This window comes from Acomys russatus, chromosome 27, assembly GCF_903995435.1.
Source record: "Acomys russatus chromosome 27, mAcoRus1.1, whole genome shotgun sequence".
Classification (NCBI taxonomy): domain Eukaryota; kingdom Metazoa; phylum Chordata; class Mammalia; order Rodentia; family Muridae; genus Acomys; species Acomys russatus.
Window position 1 is genome coordinate 28,873,868 of NC_067163.1, and position 10,762 is coordinate 28,884,629.

The 10,762-nt window shown below is 37.3% G+C and overlaps 1 non-coding gene across 1 annotated transcript; it reads left to right on the forward strand.

Moving 5' to 3' along the window:
* The first annotated feature begins 9,978 nt into the window (after window positions 1–9,978).
* Window positions 9,979–10,113, forward strand: LOC127210358 (small nucleolar RNA SNORA17). The gene has a single exon (XR_007833276.1). It is a non-coding gene; the product is annotated as a small nucleolar RNA SNORA17 (small nucleolar RNA).
* Window positions 10,114–10,762: the final 649 nt, after the last annotated feature.

A 10,762-nucleotide genomic window follows, 5' to 3' on the forward strand; every position in this document is an offset into this window, starting at 1 on the left:
GCTTCTTTAGACAACTGTGCAACATAATTGAAAAATAAACATAAAGCAAGAGAAACAAAGGTAATTTTTAGGAACAAAAGGGACTCTATGCGGTTATAGAGTGCCTTTAACAAAATATGAAATCAAAATGTGCTAAAATACAACTATATACAAAGTGTAAAGTGTGTATGTTACCATATATCTATAGATAAATGGAATTCTCTCTCCCTCTCTCCTTTCCTCTCTATCTCTCTGTCTCTCTATCTCAGTCTCTCTCTGTCTGTCTCTGTATCTCTCTCTCTTTTCCCCCCTCCCTCTCTTTGTGTATGAAGACGTGCATACCTGTGCAGGAGTGTGGGCCTGTTTATCATGTATGTGCAGGTGTATGAGGATGGCACATCATTTCTCACTGGGTCTTGGGAGTCATGTCTTCAGCTGGGTTGGTGACCAGTGAGCCCCATAAATCCTCCTCCTGTGTCCCTGCCTTCCCAGTTACAAGCAGACACACCCAGCACACTCAGCTTCTCACAGAGGTTGCACGGTTTAAACTCAGATCCTCATTCTTGCTCAGCCATCAATGTATGTACTGAACTGTTTCCACAGCCCTGAACTTATCCTAAACTATAAACAAAGTATAAACTTTATATAAACTTCATGCATCTACAAAAAGCTGGAAATTTATTACAAGGAAACCAGATGCTGAAAACAAAAATAAGAGTTGCATGATTAAAAAAAAATCAAACATTCAAAATTATTTTCTTGATAAAAATATATCACAAATTAAAATATTCAAAATTACAAATATCATACAACACAATAAGTGTCAGGCATTTTTCTCTGCTCTTTCCATTTACTGTTCAGAACAAGCCTCATAGTTTGAGTCTACTGTTTTCCTCAGTTCGAGCTGCTATTACAGAACACCATAACCTAGGTGGCTTGGAGACAACAGACAATTGTTTCCTACTATTCTCCTTTTTTCCCCTACCATTCTTTTTTTTTTTTTAATTTTTAAAATTCATTCATTTTACATCTCAATAGTTATTCCATTTCTTATATCCTCCCATTCCTCCCTCCCTCACGCTTTCCCTCTACTCCCTTCCCCTATGACTGTGACTGATGGGGACCTCTTCCCCCCGTATATGCTCATAGGGTATCAAGTTTCTTCTTGGTAGCCTGCTATCCTTCCTCTGAGTGCCACCAGGTCTCCCCATCCGGGAGAATGTGGTCAAATATGGGGCACCAGGGTTTGTGCTATGAAAACCAATGCAAATGAGTTCCAAGCAGGGCTTTCTTACATGTTATGCACTACCTACATTTTGTTTCCTCAAAAGGAGAAAAGAGAGTACTTTACTTTTCAGCATGCAACAAAGGTGAACACTAATCCCAATTGTGAGAGCACCATCCATATGGCCTAGTCACGCCTAAATACGTCGTTACAGAGGATGATGACTCCAGCACACGCATCTTGAGCAAAATTAACTCTACTCTTTGCTCCAATCTTAAGCCCATTTACATTTCTCCTCTCGTTGCACAACTCCACCCAGCTGGTGTGGGTCTCCATTGCTCTTCAGGGAAATACAGGGCCATTCTTAAACTCAAACCCTTTAATGAAGATACTACCTCTCTCCTGCCTGCATTCCCAATCCCCTATGCATGAGTTGACTCCAGTTTCCTCATTCTTTATGACCGGCATTCTCTAATACGCTCCGATTTTGATACTTCCCTTTCTGACTTGAAATCTGATAGTTTTTTTCCAGGTACTAATTTTTCTCCATATCATTTTCCTGACCCTGGATCAGGTAATGAGCTCATCTGTCTCTCCCCTGATATTGCTTGTGTTTGCACAGTGTGCACTCTAGTTAAGGTGTGTACCCTGAAAACAGAACATTGTTCTTATCTATGAAGTGTGTAGAAAGGAACAAGGGCTTGACATACTTCTCTTGAGCCCAATATACTAGTGGAAGTAAAAGGGAGGTTTTGTTGGATTTAATGAGCGTTTTCTGCTCGGAAAATTTCAGTGGTTTTTCCAGAGCCTATGTTCCAAACTTTGAACATGGAATTTGAAGTGGATACAATAACTATTCTAGTCTTTTAAAGTTATACGTTTCCACTAGAATTCTTTCCAATTTAATTATGCACATTTCCTCACATCTGTATGCTGTTCTCTGCTCTCCTGTACTTGTGATTTCTTGTCTTTTTTTGCTGTTGTATAATTTCCTCAAGGTCAAAGACCATGTCTTATGGATTTCAGTATTTCTGTGGCTGATCTGAGCAGGGTCACAGTAGGTACACAAAATATTTCTTGATGAAATACCTGCCATTCCACTAATCTCATGTGTCTTCACACCACATTCTGCTCTTTCACTAACACGAACTATGTGTTGAAGCTAAGTTACACAACGTCCTTGAGAATTCAACATACCTTCATTTCCTATGTCTGCCCAAAAACTATTTTGTGCGTAACTTCTAGTGTATTCCAGTGACCACATGTGACTCCCCAACCTCTATAATAACAGAACCCATTTTACAAATTCTTCTTGTTATGATCACTTCAGTTTTATTTTGATAATTGTTTACATATGTGTATTATCCCTCTTACAAAAAACTCATCTTAGACCCCAGGGAAACTTGTACATGATCAATTTCTTTATTCATTTAATATTGATATTGTGATTAAGAAGAGCATATATTTGCTGAAAAAAAATATGACTTAGTGATGTTTTACTAATTAAAGGTTACAGTGTAATTTTAAAGCTTTGTATAGCTTCCCCTTACTTTTATTCTATACATTTTACCTGCATGCCTTCAAGTGTCTGCCTTTTCCTTAACTTTCCTTACATAAATATGTGATTAATACATTTCTTTTTATTATTTAACAAACAAACACAACAAAATTTCTAAAACTCATTATTTTTTATCTTTGGATTCTATTTTAATATCTGTACTGAAAATCTCCAACCTGTCCAAAGTCATAGCTTATAAATGTTCAATGTGTTAGTCTTATAAGATATGATTTTTGAAATATTATAACATATAAAATCTCTATTAATATAATTCTTAAAATACATAACTAGAATTTAATATTTTCCAATGTAATCATAAGATAATAAAAGTTCTATCAGATGTTAACATGCAACTGCTGACATATTTTAAAGATATGAGGAATCAAGAATGTATGCTCTCATGATTTCCAAACTTGCTTTTTTGGCTTTTGCCAAACCAGTAAACACATTTGGCAGTTTTAATGAGCATTTTACTAAGCATCTGAGACTGTAGTCTCAGATATGAGTGTCATCTTGGCCAAACCACTATAGTGCTTTGTCCTCTGTAAAAGGAAATAGTTAAAAATATAGAAGTTAGGGCTGGATAGATGGCTCAGAGGTTAAGAGCAATGACTGCTCTTCTGGACGTCCTGAGTTCAATTCTCAGCAACCACAGTAGGCTCACAACCCTCTCTCTATATATATTTTTATTAATTTATTCATATTACATCTGAATTGTTATCCCATCCCTTGTATCCTCCCATTCCTCTCTCCGTCTCATTTTCCCCTTACTCCCCTCCCCTATGACTGTGACTAAGGGGGACCTCCTCCCCCTGTATATGCTCATAGGGTAACAAGTCTCTTCTTGGTGGCCTGCTATCCTTCCTCTGAGTGCCACCAGGCCTCCTCAACCAGAGGATGTGGTAAAATATGGGCACCAAAGTTCATGGGAAAGTCATACCCCACTTTCCACTCAATGGTGGACAATGTCCTGTCCAATAGCAAGATCTGGGTATGGGTTTAAAGTTTACTGCATGTACGGTCCTTGGCTGGTACCACAGGTTGAGCAGGATCCCTGGGCCCAGATCCACCCATCATATTGTTCTTCTTGTAGGCTTCTAGGACCCTCTGGATCCTTCTATTTTTCCATTCTCCCATGCTTCTCTCACCTAAAGTCTCAATAGGATGTCCTCCCCTCTGACCCACTTTCCTGGTAGGTAAAGTTTTTCATGGGCTAGTGTCCAGATATAAGTGAGTATATACCATTTGAGTCTTTCTGCTTCTGGGTTAACTCACTCATTATGATCATTTCTAGTTCAATCCATTTATCCACAAATTTTGGGAACTCCTTGTTTTTAAAAGCTGAGTAATATTCCATAGTATAAATGCACCAGTGTTTCTTTATCCATTCTTCTACTGATGGACACTTAGGCTGTTTCCATGTTCTGGCTATTATGAATAAGGCTGCTATGAACATAATTGAGCATATGTCCTTGTTGTGTACTGGAGCATCTTCTGGGTATATTCCAAGGAGTGGAATAGCTGGATCTTGAGGAAGCCTTATTCCCAGTTGTCTGAGATAACACCAGATAGATTTTCAAAGTGGTTGTATTGGTTTGCATTCCCACCAGCAATGAAGGAGTATTCCTCTTTTTCCACATCCTCGCCAGCATGTGGTGTCCTTTGAATTTTATGATCTTAGCCATTCTGATGGGTGTAAGATGGAATCTCAGAGTTGTTTTAATTTGCATTTCCCTGATGACTAAGGAGGTTGAGCATTTCTTTAAGTGTTTCTCAGCCATTTGATATTCCTCTGTTGAGAATTCTCTGTTTAGTTCTGAGGCCCATTTCTCAATTGAGTTATTTGGTTTGGTGGTGTTTAATTTCTTGAGTTCTTTATATTTTGGATATTAGATTTTTGTCCGATGTAAGGCTGGTGAAGGTCTTTTCCCAGTCTGTAGGTTGTCACTTTGTTCTCTTGACAGTGTCTCCTGCCTTACAGAAGCTTCTCAGCCTCATGAGGTCCCATTTATTAATTGTTGACATTAAGGCCTAGGCCGTTGGTGTTCTGTTCAGGAAGTTGTCTCCTGTGCCAATGTGTTCCAGGCTCTTCCCCACTTTTTCTTCTAATCAGCTCATAACCTTCTATGTGATCTGATGCCCTCTTCTGGCCTGAAGGTGTACAGGCAGATAGAGCACTGTATACAACATAAATAAATGAATCTTAGGGGGAAAAGTACAGAAGTTGTATGACAGGCTATACCAGTTGCATACAACAAACTGCTTTAGGAAATCTCCTAGTCTCCAAGATGCTAATGAATGCTCCATTTAAACAGAAAAATAGCTTGATTACTTGTATTTGAGAATTCCTATATATTTCATTTTGTTTCAAGAAAACCACAACTTATCCAATGACAATGAAAGAATATAAATGTGTTCATCAAAAAGACATGCCTAACTTTTCATCACACTAAGTTTATATAACTCATTCATTCAAGTGATCTATCACCTTCTAAAAAATTGTACCATCGTTTAATAAGGAAAAGAATCAATGCTTATCCACACCAATTGTGAGTAATGTTGGGCTATAGACTAAAAATAGAATCTTTACAATTAAAAGTTTAAAAAGGTTCCAGACGTATTAACTTTCAAAACCAAAAGATTCAAAAAAGATCAAGGACTTACTGTCAAATATAATATTTAAAATGAAAATTGGCAATATTTCCTGCATAAATCACATGAGGAAGTTGATTTTATAAGTTGGGGAGATATCTGACATCTTTTTGGCCCCTGTGGTGCTATACACTATGTTGGAGCACTAATGGCCTCAATGGCTCCCCTGTGGTCCAGGGTAGTTAATGTTCCACTCAACATACTGAATTCAGTTCCAGGATGAAATGTACACTCTGGGATAGTCTGGATGAACATAGATTTTTTTTTTCCAAATCTATAAAACTTTGAATTATTCACAAAGGATAAATTAGCAAGCTGTACAGATTAACAATCAACAACCTAGTGAAGACCTTAATGGTTTTTTTAATAGTAAATGCCATTGCAGCTTTTAAAGACACATAAAACATTGGACTAGATATAAGTAAGATTTTATAATTTATTAAGAAAGTGCCGATTTATTTTATTATGTATGCTAGACCTAAGGGGAAGAGATAAAAGTTTGGCTTTTCATTTAATGATATTTTTATTACTATTAATGATATTACTTTGGGATTAGAGTTGTTTCTCCCTACTTACAGTGGGAAGGATATTAGGAAGTTAGTGATGTATGTGGAATTGGATAGAGAGAAAGTTTTAGCCCTATTCTGAACTCTATGATACAGAAACTATAGAACCGTGGAAGAAAATTTAATGTAGTTGCAGACAATTTTTCTGTTTTATCCTTTCCCTCTATTATACCAGTTTTCATAAAAGTGGTGGAAGTCACTATGTGGCTTCTATTTTAAAGCATGTGGATTTTCACTTGTTTTCTGTCTTCTCTGTGCTGAGGCACACTGTGGCCTCCCATCATTAGCATCATTAACAGTAGTTCATTAGTGTAGGGACATCAAATACTGAGTGGAGCCCTTTTGATTGTCATTTATCAAAAGAGGAAAAGCTCATATGGTATGAAAAGGCCTGCTGTTGATTTTTATTTGCCTTCTAGAACATGGCCCACTCCAGACAACATTTTATGCACCACCACTGCTAAAAAATTTAGGATACATTTTTCTCCATGAATATAGTCTTCAATATTTAATGGGTGCATTGATGGTTTGCTTAAAACAATATATCTGGATAGCACTCTTTATGTCCTCTCTGAAAAACAAACAAACAAAAGCCAGCAACTAAGAACCTTAACCAACTGACATTTTTGCATTTGGATCAAGCTATGCCTCTTTAGACCATCAAGAAAAGTAATTCTTAATTTGAATTTTTATATTTTGGCCATGTTGTTGAACAAGAGGGGGACTATGAAATATATTTCTGCAGTGATTTCTATGACTGCAGACCAAGGGTCTCTCTTGTGTTACAACTCCAAGCATTACGCAGAACTGTTGTTTCACGCACTGCCCGGTCATAGGTGGGACTCCCAGACTACTCTCATGCACAGCTAACTTGGTGATAAGTAACCTACATCCTGCTTCATGGACATACTTAGCTTGTCTCCTAAGAGAGGGCCACAGTGGGAGGGCCAAAACCGTGCATGGGATGCTGTAGTTTACCTCTCAGAAAGTATGGATCTATTGAGCTAAATCCAAGGATAACAGGTTAAGAGATCATACTGCATGCTTGCCCTGATTCTGGCCTTCTGACGTTCTCTTCCTTAATCAAATCCACATGTTCTGACACCGAGAAAAAACTCAAAAGGGGGCTGCTTTCCACTACAAACAGAAGTGTGAACATTAGTCAAAGTTCATGTGTGAAACAATGGCAAGAGTTTGAGCAATTACTCCCCAGCCCCAAATAGTAAGGGTTGGACAATGACTTTCAAAAAATTTAGAGGAATAGCTTACAAGTTTACAACTCCATGTACAGAATTGAAGTTCTGGCTCCTCCCCAGTGTTCAGGGATGACAGTGCTCCGAGTCTCTTAATAGAGGAGCAGGCAAAGTTAGACAAAGAAGACTTTGAAATTTAAAACTGGAAATGCAGTAAAGATCCTGAGAAACAATGGTCAACATTTTGATGCTTCTTCTAATCCAATACAAGAAACAGGGTCTCCTGGGACCCTAAACAACTGAGATTCATATGGGAAATAGATTGTTATCCAATAATTGAAATACAATTTTATTCAATGTTAAATAACATGCAAATAAACTTTAGATGCTTACAATAAACATATAGAGGGTATTGAAGATGTACTTCCTGGAGAATATAGAATTTATAAGATATGTACATCGAGAGAAAAGTTTTTATCTTTGAAAATGATAAAACATTACCCACTCACTAATTTTATACACACACACAGACACACACACACGAATATATATTATATATGATTTTGCCATCTTATCTAGTCAAAATACACATAAATTTTAGAAGCACTTCAATGACCTAAATTTAGTTACTTTTAATATGTACCAGTATTTTCATGAAAATTTTCAACTATTTAAATATGAATCCTCTACAATGAATACCTTCTTTGAATGTAATACATCTGAGATCTGTCCATACCTTTACGTGGTATACAATAGAAACTATTAGATTACACTGCAGAGCACGTCATTTTCTAGATTTCCAAGGTTTTTTTTTTTTTTTTTTTTTTTTTTTGGAAATGAATTTTTATTGGTAATGCAATGGACAAGGAAAGCTTAATTTTCAATAGAATCTTATCTGTTTCATGTCTTAGGTGTCTACTAAGTCCGTATATTTTCTATCACTTACACAGAATGTCACTTTTGGTGGTCACTGGTGATAACCCCCTTTAAGTTAATGCAAGGGTGTCATCATCATTACTTTGTGCTTCATAAAAGGGAGAAACATTAAGTCCAGGTAGGTCTGAGAGTGCCATAGAGATAAGCAGAATTTACATTTCCTTAGGAACAAATTCCAATATTCTTAAAATATACTTTTCCTGTTATCAGAAATTAGTTTTCTTCTTCCTAGTCTCACAAGAATCCTATATTAAAAATAAGCATTGAAATTTTACTGGACAATTGTTGATGCATGTTTTTAATTATAGGAATAGTTTTTAAAAAACAAGATTCACTGCTTAACAAATGCCAACCAATACTGCTGTTTTCTTTGCTCTCCTAAAAGCACTATAACTAATGTTTTTTTACTCTTTTCCTACCTCAAGGGTCAGGAAAGCCATTGTTTTTGATTCTACATAAGAATTTAGAAAAATGTTACATCAAAATTTGACTTTCCTTGTTAAGTCTAAATTTCACGATTTCTAATGTATTTACTTTCAGAGGAAGAAGCACTTACCCCTAAGAGGAATAAAAAAATATGCACTATGAGTTTTTAAAAAGATGACTGCGCAGCTGGAAATGAAACAGGTATGTAAGTCTTGGTCTTCTTGAATCTCATTTCAAATGTCATTTGACATGATTTCTTTCTTTAAAATATAGTCTATTTATGATATGCCTTCACTGATAAATTTCCTGTAGTAACTTAATCTGTATTATGAATTGAGTCCTGTGGGGTAAGGCAAAGGGAACGACATCCATGAAGCTAGAGAGAAATGCTGCTTCAACCAACAGACACTGCAGGTACAGGCTACACACTGCCCAGGTGGATTCTTCTTAAAATTGTCCATGTGGCTGAATTTCTTACATTTTAATTATCAGTAGATGCACTGTTCTAGTTCTGTGTAAAGACTACTGAACACCCTCTCATCTTTCTGAAATGAACAACTTGTTGGAAGGCCATTCTCCGGGGGTCTCAACATTGCTCCTTGTTCTGCTGTCTTTTTTAAAAACTACTTTTCATAGGTATTAGTATGGTCAGTCAACAATCTTAGAAGACAGAGGACATATATCTGTGTGGATAAGAGAGGAGCACATTTTGTCACTAATATAACAGAACTGTCATTCTGAGCTTCTCTGTGGGAGACATAGCATCAGCTTATGCATGACCACCAATCAACAGCCAACACAAAAGCAGGCCCAGTGTCTATGTCACTGAGGGACTGGACACTATTCTGTAACACCATGAGATGACTCAAGTCTTGAGACAAATATCAACCTGGGTAAAACCTGGATGGTGGCTGCATCTGAAGCAGATGATAGCCGAATAGTATGCAAATTTCTGCTGGCACATATGTTCAGTAAATAATGATTAACATTTTAAACTTATAAATCTAAATGTAACTTATTATACAGTGACAACCACCACTGTCATCAACAACAAAATATTTCCTGACTGAACTTCATTCATGAACGTATCTGGCCATTAAAAACTGGAAGAAAACAAATCAATATATTGGAGGGAAAACAATTATGAGCAAAATGTAGTGAAATGGAAAAAAAATTTACAAACAACCAATGAAACAGTCCTTTAAATATTTGTAATGTCAACAAATCTTTATCCAAAACAGTGAAAATAGAAAAAAATTAATGAAATCAGATATGAAAAGAATGACACTACTACAGATACCAATCAATCTTGGAAAATAATTTAGATATACCTAAAATACCACACTTATATTTCATTAACCCAAAAATCTCAAACAATAAATAAATAAAATTCTAAGTGCACATGGCTTATTAAAATTGGTCTTAGATAATATGAATAATTTATCTTCCCTAGAGGTGTCGAAGGTGTCCCTACAGTGTTACATGTGTGTCTGTCCATAGGTGGCAGAGAGGAGACAGGCTATGTCTAGGCTCAGTATTGTGACCTTTGATCATCTAAATGATTAATAGCCTAACAATCCCTGAGAAAAGTGGGCTTGAGATAACTACCAGTCTTGCTCCCGGGGGGGCCTGGACTGTGCCTCACAGGCCAGGGGTGGGGGTGGGGCAGACCATACTTGAGATGACCCTTACCATTGTCATAATGCACCGTGCATACAGGCATAGCACTCCTGAGAACACTCCTGAGATGATCCTATATACTCAGAGACCCTGTTTGCCACTAAGAGGAGCAAGAAAGTGGTAGAGAAATGGAAGAGAATGAGAAACAGAAGGATGTGGGAACAATGAAGTGAGGCAGAACTGGAGACTGGAGGAATAGCCTGATGTGAATAGCCGGTGATGCTACTTGGGACCACAGTGAGATCCTGGCTTGTGATGTCATGGAGGACAGACACTTCTTGGTCGGCTGCCTTGCATCAGTAGCAGTCTGTTAGCACCAAACTCCAGGCAGATATCTCTGATGTTAATGTCTGATGGCTGTGCAGAACTGGCTCCACCCCTTACCTTAGGCATCTCAGAAGCTGGTCCTAGGGGTATGGGAGCAGGTAAGTTGACTCCATTCCTAACCAGCTGCTGTGGTACTCAGGAGAGCTGGCTCCACACACATTGCATGGGTTGCTGGTGAGTCTGTTTCAAGGATACAAAAATACGAGATCTGGCTTTTACT